We start from the raw sequence: 13,478 nt of genomic DNA, 5'->3' as shown, positions 1-13,478 counted from the left end.
TCTCTCTCTTTCACAGTCAGTCTGTCATTTCAGTGCGATCGCTGTGACCCTCCTCCATTCCAGCTCAGCAGTGTTCAGAGACAGCCTCAGAAACCCACTCCTCATCACATCCTGCATTCTCCTGTCACCACCACCACCATGTTGGCGTCTTGCACCGAGATAAGAGTTGAACAAAAACATCAGGAATGGCTAAACTGCTGTTCTAAACATCAGTGTCTGTACTTTTTATGCATATAGATGCTGTATTGTTTTCTCACATACAACTAGTTTGTGTGTTAGTTTCACAGCACTTTTTACAAGTGGCTAATGTTCATGTTCGAAAACAGCCACATGCAAGAGCTACGCTGACACGAGCTGTGGTCGGCCATGTCTTTGTCTTTGACCAACCACTGAAGCGTTTTACTCAGAAGACACTTTGAGCCTCAACAGGATATGCTGTGAGGTTTGAGGTGCGAGTACAGAAGTGAAAGAAGAAAACATCTGAGAGCTGACCTTATTGAAGGCGCACTCACACTAGGCAATCTGTACTTTGCTCAAGCATGCGTCACCCCTAGTCCAGTTTGCCCCTCAATAATAAAAAATAATGTTTTATTGAGCTGCAACTGTAGCTTGATGTAACTCTGATTACAATTAAATGACTATAAGGGAGAGAGAGAAAGAGAGAGCGAGAAAGAGAGAGAGAAAGTGAGAGAGAGAGAAAGCATGAAGCAGAAACAGCTTAGGAGATATTTCTTGCATGCTAGTGGTTAGTTCACTGTGCATTAAAACTTTTAGGTGTTCTGCCTGTGGTCAACTTTTTGTCCACACACACAAACAAACAGATGAACACACATTCACAGTCACAGCTGAAGACCAAGTCATGCATGGAAACTCAAGTGCTGTTGTGGTTAGGCTTCACATCGAGGTGTGAATACAAAGAGGCTTTTTTCTGTTGCTGCACTCTGTTTGAATCTCAGGAAGTTCAACTTAACTTTTTCTATTACCTTCTTTAAAGTGAGAGAGCTATAATACTGTTTTTATTAGAAATAGTATCACAACACCAACTTAGGTTTAGGAAAAGGCAGCAACGTGAAGTATTTTTATTGTGTTTTTCACCAGCCAGAGGGGAGGTGCTAATCTCTCACTGGTTTGTACCTGCTCTGTTTGGCCTCAACAAGAGATATGTAGTGGGAGTTTATGGCTTCATAAAATAAGGCTGGCTGCACACTAGACAGCTACCTTGGTAAGTCTCTGAAGACTCTTCAAATAGTACAAAATGCTGCAGCTGTAGTGACAAAAACTAGGAAAAGGGATCACATTTCTCTTTTATTGGCTTCTTTGCACTGGCTCCCAATAAAATCTAGAATATAATTTAAAATCCTTTCCTCTCTTACAAAGCTCTGATCAGGAAAAATCTTATCTTAAAGAGCTGATAATGCTGTATTACCCTTCAGGAACATTACACTCCCAGAATGCAGGTCTAAGTACGGACTCTAAATGTACTATGGGAGGTAGAGCCTTCAGTTATCAGGCCTGCTCGTGGTACCTACAGTCTCTAAATGTACTATGGGAGGTGGAGCCTTCAGTTATCAGGCCTGCTCGTGGTACCTACAGTCTCTAAATGTACTATGGGAGGTAGAGCCTTCAGTTATCAGGCCTGCTCGTGGTACCTACAGTCTCTAAATGTACTATGGGAGGTAGTCTATCCTAATATTATTTTGTAACATAACAATGAGTAACGTCTTTACCTGCTCTCTGTAAAGCGTCTTGATATAACATTTGTCTTCAAGTGTTTTGGGGGACAGCAAGAACAGACCAGACAAATAGATTCTGAGATTTTCCTGGGCACGTGCAGCTCAACCAGACAATGTGTGTCGACATCCTCGTTCAAATACTTTGGCTTCAAAATTGATGCTTTCACAAACCACTGGTTGACTTCAGTGTTCATACGTATGCTTCTTTTATACCGAGTGGAAAATACTAATGAAAACTGTAGTTAGTGTGTTTCCACTCAGCAGCAGGTACAGAAACCCACCATGAAAACTTGAAACAGAAGCTTGCTGCTTCTATTGTTTCATGTGCTTTAGCTTGAAAGACGGTCAAAAAAAATTTCCACTGTGGTTCTAAAGTAATACCCTCATAATGAAGGGCCAATCAGATTGCCCTGTGATTGTTCCCTCCTACTTTATATGGTTCTATGAAGGAGAAGCAGCTTCTCATACGAGTTCATTCTACTGCTGTATTAAGTGGACGAAGGAGAAAATGAAGTCTGTTCTTGTTTTTCTACTGATGCTCACACTTGCTCGTAAGTTTATGTCCAATCTTCTCGTCTAATTCTGATCTTTTAAGGATTAATATGTTTTATTTTTAGCACAGAGCATACATGATCTTTCTCTGTTGTTAAACACTGACATATATTTATTTTCTTCAGGATGCACCATCTATGAGAACTTTGAGACAAAGACTGTTGGTGTTGGAGATGATGTGACTCTGACGTGTCCTCGTGATGCTTCTTGGTATTCAACACAATTATTCTGGCTCCGGCTCGTTTCTGGTGATTTGCCTGAGGTTTTGGGAGGAACCAATGCCATTGATTCTGACCTTGTTGAAGAAACTCCTGGATTCACAGCAAAAAAAGAGCCTGGAACGTTTGTGGTGATTATTAATGGAGTAAAAGTCGGCGACACTGGACTTTACTTTTGTGTGAAACAAGAGAGTATTAAAATGACAGTTTTAAAAGGAACATTTCTGCAGATTAAAGGTAAATAAAATGCACTTCAACTTCTTTAAAATAATACCTAACACCATTTATGAGAGCAGTCAACCAAATGTCCCCTGAATAAGGAAAAAACATACAGCATACTTTCTAGGATGTTTTTCTCTTAATTCTAAACTGCAGCTACTTTGAATATTTTTAACAAATCCAGCGTATTTACTTTGTATTGAATTTATTCAGGACCAGAGCCCAGTATCACCTCAGTCGTTCAAGACATTTCACAGGATCCAGTCCACCCAGGAGACCTGATGACTCTGCAGTGTTCTGTTCTCTCTGAGTCTGAAAACAACACATGTCCAGGGAAACACAGAGTGTTCTGGTTCAGAGCCGGATCAGATGAAAATCATCCCAGTGTCATTTACACTCATGGAAACAGACCTGGAGGATGTGAGGAGAGTCCAGAGGCTCACTCTCCACAGAAATGTGTCTACAGCTTCTCAAAGACCGTCAACTCCTCCGACGCCTCGACTTATTTCTGTGCTGTGGCCGCATGTGGAGAGATATTGTTTGGAAATGGGACAAAGATTGACATCAAAGGTAACTGCACAGCATTCAATATGAATCTTTTTTTAACATTCATTTTCAAATAGTTGAATCTACCTGGAAGATTTTAATGTAACATCTTAACACAATAAGTTTTTATATGTTTTCAGGAGCCGACAATCAGACGGCCGTAATAGCTCTGTTTCTGTTATCAGCTGCTTTGGCTATAAGCTTGATTATCATAGCTTTCCTGATTCATATCATCAAGACTAAATCGTGTGATTCCAGCAAAGGTAACAGAACATTATCTCCAATAAATAAATAAAAGTATTGAGCAAATGTTAACTTTATAACTTTGTGTAAATTAAACGTTTACATCTTGTTTTTAATTGATATCACAGCTGCTGAAGTTCTGCAAACACATCCTGCAGCAGATCGACGACGCCAGCAGGTGAGATACTTCAGAAAAGATTCAACGAGAATCATTTGTTGGAATATTGTTTTGCTTTTTATAAGTTTATAGAAATATCTGCAGGCTCATCCTATTTTTTCTCAGGTAGCTGACATTACCATATAATGACCTGATGTTGTATGAATAACCTTACTGTCCCCTGATGAGTTAGCAACGCATGCTAACATTATTTGTCAGAACTACTTAGACAGACTTTGATTGATGCACGGCGAGAAAGTTGTCCCCCCGTTAACCGTTGGTCGTTTATGCGGTCGTTTATACCGTTGGTCGTTTATAGCGCTCATGCAAACTTTCTCGCAGGTCAAAAGTTTCACCCTCATGTTGCTGTTGAAACTAAATTCATGATACATACTCTGCACAGCTTTATCAACAGCATACTGACTTCAAACTATTTTTTGTTATTTTCTCAGAGCGCTGAGGACTCGTTGGTTTATTATGCACCGACTTTTTCTAAGATTAGAACGGACAAAAGAGAGAAGAGAAAAGTCAAAGCAGTAACAGAAGAGACGATCTACACCGGGGTCAGAACTCCTCCGACTGGCTAAAAAGATGTGCTCATTTAAGACGTATTAAATATTTGATATGTATATTATAAGACTGTGGGGAATGTAAAATCTTACAGCAATGTGACCATAAGAAGAGAATAACTTTTGTAATGTTTTGTGTATGGTTTTACATGTTTTGACTCATCTGTGTTCAGTCATTGTTAGATTGGTTTTATCACCAAAGGTAGAGTATTAGCAAGATAAACAATATTTGCAGTCGTGCACTAAAACTGGACGGAAGCTGGAGTGCTGACTGTGTGTCGGGTAATGTTCAGTAACACAAGGTGCACTGTAGTGGGGACAAACAGTGGAGCAGCTTACCTCTGCTTGGTAGTGGAGTGGTCTCTGAAGCGGTTGCAGGAACACTTGTGTGGGAGAGAAGCTGGTCCGCTGTTTCTCTTTTTTTCTGTGTCGTTTTAAAGATGTTAACTTTTAACTTTTATTTTTGTGTTGATTCAAAGGCAAAGATGATTGTATTAAAGGAAAGATGTGTTTGAGGATTTATGTTGCATTTCTTATTTTAAAGCTTTTTTGTTTTTAATAAACTCTGTATGACACGAGGACTGACTTGTTTTTCTTCTTCTACTGCAGAGTTTTTATAATATTCTTGACTATTTCTTTCATTTTTAATAAAGGTGTTGCTTTACAGTTTTTTCCCACTGCGAAAAAACAATTTTGCAAACTATGCTGGTTTTATCAAAATACACACCCAAACTGCAAAATACCTCATATATCCTGCAAAATGAAGCACTGCAACCAAAACTACATATAGCATTATCAAAATCAAACTTTTGCACCAAATGGCACCACACTTCATTCATATTACCAGATTTTTGTCTAACCATCTACACACTGTTGGGCATAATGAAAAGCACTCTCATCTTTAGTATGCTTTGCCATAATACTAAAATAGTTCGAATTGTAGAAAATTCTTCAGATTATTCACATGCACAGAAATATTTGCAGATAAAGATAAAGATAAAGATAAACTTTATTGATCCCCGTGGGGGAAATTTGTGCATTACAGCAGCTCAAGAAAACAGGGGACGGGAATATAGTTATTACAGTTTTTTCCAATTGCTAACACACTAAAATGACGTGCATAGCACAATTATGTAAACTGACACACAGAGCAAAACCTCTTCTCAAGTCTCCAGAAGTCTAAACACATTTTCTGCTTTACACACATTTTGCAATTCAAAATGAGACTTTTTAAATGCACTGAACACGGTTCTCTGCATAAGACACAACAATCTGACATAAAGTCACATGTTTGCAATTTCAGAACACTGCCATTCAAAATGACACGACATGAGCTAATTAGCCAAACACCTCAATGGTTAATTGTTATCACTTCGATCAGGAAGTAAGCACTATGAAAAGACCACAAGTGAGCACCTTTTTTTTTACAACAACAAGGGAAGAGGTTGCAGAGAGAGGAATAGGGAGGGTGAGAATGAGAGGGGGAGGAAGAGTGTAAAACTGTAACACATTTTGACTGGATGAAAAGTTTCTCCTTCCTGAAGTTCATGACCACAGCTGAGGGTTGGAGTGAAGATCGACCAGTTAATCGTAGGTTTAATCTTCCAGCGTAGTTCCCTCTTCACCACGACGGTCCGGCCCACAATCCTGCTGAGCCCCAAATGAATGGCCACCTTATGGTGGTGAAGGGGTTTGCATGTCCCTGTGAACCTGGAATTTGTGTTGTTGGGGGGCATTACCCCCTGTTAGGGTCTCCTAAGGCACATAGGTCCCAGGTGAGATCCAAACAAAGAGTGATTCAGAAACCTCCAAGAAGCAACAGAAGGGGAACACAGATACCTTGGAAGTGAGAGACTGGGCCACCTCACTGGAGCCAGACCTGGGGGAGCCTGACGGCAAGCGTCTAGTGGCCAGGCTTTCCTACATGGGGCCCAATCGGGTTCAACCCGAAGAAACAACATGGAGCTGCCACCCTGTGGGCGCACCACCTTCAGGGATTGGCATGGGGGTCAGGTGCTGTGTAAACCGGACGGCAGGCGTAGGAAGTGGTCTGGTATTGTTTATTTTGAATTTAAAGCTAATGCCCCCGTGTTATCGTTTGGATCTTTTTTATCTTCTTTATGTCTGACATGTAGAAGTTCACCAGCAGCTGATTTGGAAGTCACACCTTCTTCAGGCATGTCAGGAAGTGGAGACTCTGAACAGCATTTTTGGCCATCGCTGAGGTGTTGATGGACCAAGTCGCGTCCTGGCTGACGTGGGCACTTAGGTATTTGAAGCTGTGCACGACCGCCACTGTCTTGCCGTTGATGTTGGGCTTCAGCCTCCTGAAGTCGAGGACAATCTCCTTCGTCTTCACCGCATTGAGGATCAGGTTGTTGTCTCGGCTCCCAGTTCTCAACCTCTGTTCTGTAGGCTGACTTATTGTTGTTGGTGTTTCAGCCAACTAGGATGGTGTCGTCTGCAAACTTAAGAACGGAGGTATTCTTGTGGGAGGGTCTGCAGTCGTGTGTGTGGAGGGAGAACAGTAGAGGGCTCAGTACAGAACCCTAGGGTGCATCTTTTACCATAGACACAGTCTGTGGCCTGTCAGTGAGGAAAACATTGATCCACCTGCACAGGAGTGTTAATGCCCAGCGGGATCAGTTTTGTGGCCAGGTTGTGGGGGGGTGGTTTAGGTTGAAAGCGGAGCTGAACTGAAGTGAATGAACAGCATCCCGCTGATCAAAGTGTGTCTGTGCAGTGGGGAGGACCAGTGACACTGCGTCCTCAGTTGTGTTGTGGGTGTTTGTCCAAGGAGAGTGGCATGTTGCTCTTGATGTGTACCAGAACAAGGCGTTCAAAGAACTTCATCACAACCGGTGTCAGCGCCAGTGGTCAATGAGTCAGTGACCTGATTGCTGTCTGTTTTAGCACTGGAGGAATTGTGGCCAACTTGAGGCAGGTTGGGACTGTTGCCTGCTTCAGGGAGATGTTAAATAGGTTGGTGAACACTGCTGTTGGCTGTCCTGCGCAGTGTTTCAGGGCCCTTCCTGTAACCCGATCAGTGGCTTTGTTCTGGATGAAGTTGTTCTGAGGCGGTCTCACCTAGTAGGGGCTCAGCATCAGCCCACCTGGCATGTCCCCCTGCAGTGTCAGTGATGGGTTGTTGAGATTGTCTCTACAATCAAACCTGGCAAAGACGTGGTTCAGGTCCTCAGGGAGAGATGAGTTGGCAGTGTGTGTTGGGCTGCTGTTGTTGCCTGCATAGCCTGTTATGAGTTATGAGTTATGAGTCTGAGCTCCTCTATACGCATTTTGTAGCAGCGCTTCGCTTGTCTGATGCCTTTCCTCAGTCTGGACCCGGCTGTACTGTAGGCCACCTGTGCGGAAAGCAGTTTCACAAGCCTTCAACAGGTTAACCATAGCTGCATTCATCCACAGTTTGTGGTTGGGGAGTGCATGTATGTTCATCTCTGTGGTTATATTGCCCATGCAGAAGGTGCTGAGTGCAGCAGAGGTAAGGTAAAGGTGTTTAAGGCGGCTGTGGATCAGTTGGTAGAGTCGATCCCCAGCTGGGCAACATGTCCGATGTGTCCGTGGGCAAGACACTTAACCCCGAATTTCTCCCGCTGCTTCGGTGGCGGTGTTTGAATGGGATTAGTTACTTCTGATGGATGATGCTACATAACGATCATCACTACCATCAGTGTGTGAAAGGGTGTGAATGCGTAGGTGTGACATGTGGTGTAAAAGCGCTTTGAGTAGTTGGAAGACTAGAAAAGCGTTATATAAGCTCAAGTCCATTTACCATTTAAGTCTGTGTGGTTGTTGTTGGTGGCAGTTTGTTTGAAGATGTACCAGTCTGTCTCATCGAAGCAGTCCTGTAGCCTGGGCATTGCTCCCTCAGGCCAGACCCCGATGGTACAAAGCGTGATGTTTAATCCTTACGATGAGAGGTCTGTATATGGGGGTCACAAGCAGGCTGATGTGGTCAGACCGGCCAATGTGGGGGAGGGGGACGCTTTGTAAACCCCTGCTATGTTGCAGTAAACATGGTCCAAGGTTTTATTTCCTTTTGTTGGGAAATCCAGGTGGTATCTAATGGGAGAGCTCCAGGCCGCAGAGTCTGAGCAGGCCGCCATCTTTACACCTACCTTACACCTCACAACCTACAGAACGTACCGCAGCACTTCCAAACACACACACATCAAAGACCACACACCCTCACAGAATACTCCAAAAGGGACAATAAACCACAAACACAGAAGTGGGCGTGTCTGTGTGTAAGGGACTAATGTGTATCCACATCCAGGTCCAGATATGGTCACTTCTGGTTCCAAAGAACCATTGTAGTATTTGCAAAAATGCCAACATTGGTGCTCACTGGTTGGCTTCAGTCTTCATACACTTCTTTTATACAGAGTGGAAAAAAATGAAGAAAACTGTAGTTAGTGTGTTTCCGCTCAGCAGCAGGTACAGAAACCCACCATGAAAACTTGAAACAGAAGCTTGCTGCTGCTATTGTTTCATGTGCTTTAGCTTGAAAGACGGTCAAAAAAAATTCCACTGTGGTTGTAAAGTAATACCCTCATAATGAAGGGCCAATCAGATTGCCCTGTGATTGTTCCCTCCTACTTTATATGGTTCTATGAAGGAGAAGCAGCTTCTCATACGAGTTCATTCTACTGCTGTATTAAGTGGACGAAGGAGAAAATGAAGTCTGTTCTTGTTTTTCTACTGACGCTCACACTTGCTCGTAAGTTTTTGTCCAATCTTCTCGTCTAATTCTGATCTTTTAAGGGTTAATATGTTTTATTTTTAGCACAGAGCATACATGATCTTTCTCTGTTGTTAAACACTGACATATATTTATTTTCTTCAGGATGCACCATCTATGAGAACTTTGAGACAAAGACTGTTGGTGTTGGAGATGATGTGACTCTGACGTGTCCTCGTGATGCTTCTTTATCTTCAACACAATTATTCTGGCTCCGGCTCGTTTCTGGTGATTTGCCTGAGGTTTTGGGAGGAACCAATTCCATTGATTCTGACCTTGTTGAAGAAACTCCTGGATTCACAGCAAAAAAAGAGCCTGGAACGTTTGTGGTGATTATTAATGGAGTAAAACTCGGGGACACTGGACTTTACTTTTGTGTGAAACGAGAGAGTATTAAAATGACAGTTTTAAAAGGAACATTTCTGCAGATTAAAGGTAAATAAAATGCACTTCAACTTCTTTAAAATAATACCTAACACCATTTATGAGAGCAGTCAACCAAATGTCCCCTGAATAAGGAAAAAACATACAGCATACTTTCTAGGATGTTTTTCTCTTAATTCTAAACTGCAGCTACTTTGAATATTTTTATCAAATCCAGCATATTTACTTTGTGTTGAATTTATTCAGGACCAGAGCCCAGTATCACCTCAGTCGTTCAAGACATTTCACAGGATCCAGTCCACCCAGGAGACCTGATGACTCTGCAGTGTTCTGTTCTCTCTGAGTCTGAAAACAACACATGTCCAGGGAAACACAGAGTGTTCTGGTTCAGAGCCGGATCAGATGAAAATCATCCCAGTGTCATTTACACTCATGGAAACAGATCTGGAGGATGTGAGGAGAGTCCAGAGGCTCACTCTCCACAGAAATGTGTCTACAGCTTCTCAAAGACCGTCAACTCCTCCGACGCCTCGACTTATTTCTGTGCTGTGGCCGCATGTGGAGAGATATTGTTTGGAAAAGGGACAAAGATTGACATCAAAGGTAACTGCACAGCATTCAATATGAATCATTTTTTAACATTCATTTCAAACAGTTGAATCCACCTGGAAGATTTTAGTGTAACATCTTAACACAATAAGTTTTTATATGTTTTCAGGAGCCGACAATCAGACGGCCGTAATAGCTCTGTTTCTGTAACTGCACATATTTGGAGATGTGACAAAAGTAGATGTTGAAGGTCAAACATTTTTTATGCTAAGAATCTACAGATTAAAGTGTGAAATGATGGTCTCATTGCAGATTGGTATGATCTCAACACATATATTTATCATAAAACACATCCTTTATAAAATATGCCGATGACTCCGTTGTTGTATGTCTGCTTCAAGAGAATGAGACGAGCCACGGCCCGGTAAATGACCAGTTTGTACCAGGTGTGAGGAGTCTTACCTCCAGCTGAACATATCTCAAACTCAACATATGATTATTGATTTTAGAAAGAAAACTCAAGTGAACGATGCCACTATTCAAAGGTCAGAATATTGAGTAAGTGCAATCTTATAAAAACATTGGGACCATCATTGATTTGAATTTTAACTTTGAAGCTAACGCTTTGTAAAAAGTCTAAACAGTGTTTGTGTCTGTAGGAAACTGTCGTACTTTCATGAACCATAATGATGATGTTTTATCATGCTGTTATTGGATCAGTCTTGTCTTGTTCTTTGGTGTCATGGTTTCAGTCAAACCTGCACCTCAGTGCTCTGTACCTCCGTTCTGAGGTATGTGGGGTGAGTCTGATTGGTGAGTCTCAGCTCTACCTGGCGTCTCTGAGACAGTTGCAGAGGATAGCTACCTCGATTATAAACGATGATTCTCGTCCTTTGCTCAGTTATTTTCAGCTTCTCCCCGGACGGAGGATTTTAGTCCCAACGTGCAGAACACAGCAGTACAAAAACAGCTTTGTTCCTGCTGCTATCACAGAAGTGAACAAGCTGTAGTCATACTTGCAAAAACATTTTTTTTTCACGTCAAAAACTTATTTTTACCCTGCCTGAAGAGATCATTTTTGTTTTTGATATTATTGGTTGAGATATCTCTCTCCCTTATGCTTCTTATTGTGAGAACATTGAGCACTTTTACAATTATTTGGGGTTTTTATGATGTTTTAGTCGGTTTATATATAGTTCCCCTTTCTCTAATGTGTTGTTCATTGTTACATCTGTTCTGTAATCTGTGTGTTATCTTGCTGGCTGCAAACAAATCTACTTAAGGGTACAAATAAACGCACCTGAACCTGAACTGTAATCACATTATATTAATAATTAAATCATTCTTTTTTATTTTCATTCTTGTCTAGAACGAACAGCAAGTTTTGAATTGATCGGGCTGGTCATAGCGATACTCTGCTTGGTGATTTCTCTGATTGGAAATGTTTCTCTCATTTGCTTCCAAACTCCGAGAGAAGAAAGTGAACAATCTAAAGGTTAGTGACGATGACCCGTTCTAAAAGCATTATACAATTTCATGTAACAACGTGTTCTCAGAAGGAGGAAGACACTTTTCTGCTGGGTTATAATCTTCCTAACAGCTGTGGTTGTTGGCTCAAGTAATGAGACGAACTCGTTCTCTAAGCAGCAAAAAATCATCAAACCTTCTTCATCTTTCATTTTAACTCTGCATGTATTTTCTGTTTCATTATCCAGCTGCTGTCGTCCTGCAATTAAACAGCGAGAGGGTGAAAAATCAACAGGTAAATCATTTAAAGATGTTCATGTTGTCCTTATGTTTTTGTCCATTTAACAGCTCATGTCTATCTTTGCCCAGATTGATGAGGAGACTAAAGTTTACTCTGCTGTGGTCTTCACCATGAGGAAAGCTGACCATGGTTCAGTGAAGGATGCAAAATTAGCGCAGAGGAAAAGGATGTGTGCTGCTGTGAAGGATTTTGGTTTGAATTAGTGAGTGAAAAGGTCTGTTTGGCTACATGTGATTTAGCTGATTTAGTTTGTTTAAAGCTTAAGAAAATGCTGATTACCTCCAAATATCTATACTTAGATAACTTAAGGAGGTGCTATGAATATTCTATCACTCAGGTTGTGACTGTATTGGTATGTGTATGCAAATGATATTCTATAATTCATAATAAAATGTATTTGTCAAACCTCCTTGGATTAAAGGACTGTAACATTCAGGCTTACCGGGTCTCCTGCGTTGTTCTTTCTGTAAGTCCATGAGCGCTTTGTTTATGAGGAAACATCACACCACATGTTGGGAGGATAAGAAATACATGTTTCTAAATCTGCTTTACATTTTCAGGGTTCTGTCAAATGTCTTGTTATCATTTGGAGGTAATCAATCATTCAGTCAATCAATCTTTATTTGTTCAGCACCAATTCATAATAAGTGTTTTCTACAAAAACAGCCGCTCTGCACTTTACTCTTTATTATATTTACAGAAACACAAAATTCATCCATCAGCAGACAAACATTTAGCAAAGTAACAATGGGAAGATAAAAAAAGGCAGAAGCCTGGATCAGAACCAGACTCATGTTGAACAGGCAGAAGCCTGGATCAGAACCAGACTCATGTTGACCCGCCACCTGCTATGACTCTGTTTGGCTTGAAAGAACGGCATAACTGGGTATTACAAGGCCCCAAAGTCAGACTGGCCTCTATGAATACTCATATAAGCTGCTATGATTTTATAAAGTCATAAATACAGAACACTGTGGTGTCATTCCACTTGCACGGCTGTATTCTTTACTTTCAAGGCAGAAAATACTTTATTTCAGGTTGTAAAAATGTTTCTGAACATGAAATGATTACACGTGGGGTCCCCCAAGGGTCTATTCTTGGCCTTCTCCTTTTTCAAACAAAATAACTGTATTCGGCCCCAAACAGGAGGGATCATGAGTCAGCGCTCATTTCCCATCAATTTCACAGAAGCCACACATCAAGCAAGAAATCTGGGTGTTGTTTTGGAGTCTGATATAAATGTAAACATTCACATAAAAACAAGTTCAAACACGAAGAAAAGAGGGAACAGATGACACAGTCTGAGTCGCTTTTATACCTCAGGGGAGACCTGGGGCGGGGCCCTCCTCGTGGATGGGCTTGGACAGGTTGTTGGTCGCTGCTGACGCCTGATTGGCACATTGGTGGGACTGGTCTGCCAGACGGGTCGTCAGCAGGTCCCTGGATGAGGGGGGAGCAGGACGCTGCCCCGCCACCATGGTGGTGACTCTCACTCCAGAAAAAGGTTGCCATGGGAGGGGCCCACCTTGTGGATGGGGGTGGACCGCAACATACAACTCTTTTAGTGCTGCGCAGGTTCGCAAGTGATAAATCCAATAGCAATAGCCTTAGAGGGTGGAGCCTATACGATATAGAATGCAACGCACGGTTTGCAAACATACGCACACGGACGACTCAACACACTCACAGAACTCTCCAAAAGGGATGTTAAACCACACACAGAGAAGGGGGCATGTGTGCGTTAAAATGACTGTGTATCCACATCCAGGTCCAAAAATGGT

General features: G+C 41.8%; 1 long non-coding RNA gene across 1 annotated transcript; it reads left to right on the top strand.

The window, feature by feature from the left end:
• Window positions 1-3,523: 3,523 nt before the first annotated feature.
• On the top strand, window positions 3,524-4,815 carry LOC114919864 (uncharacterized). The gene is made up of 2 exons (XR_010666924.1): window positions 3,524-3,689; window positions 4,121-4,815. It is a non-coding gene; the product is annotated as an uncharacterized lncRNA (long non-coding RNA).
• The last annotated feature ends 8,663 nt before the right edge of the window (window positions 4,816-13,478 follow it).

Source organism: Labrus bergylta, chromosome 9 (genome assembly GCF_963930695.1).
Source record: "Labrus bergylta chromosome 9, fLabBer1.1, whole genome shotgun sequence".
NCBI lineage: Eukaryota > Metazoa > Chordata > Actinopteri > Labriformes > Labridae > Labrus > Labrus bergylta.
This window is presented reverse-complemented; position numbering and strand designations above follow the sequence as displayed.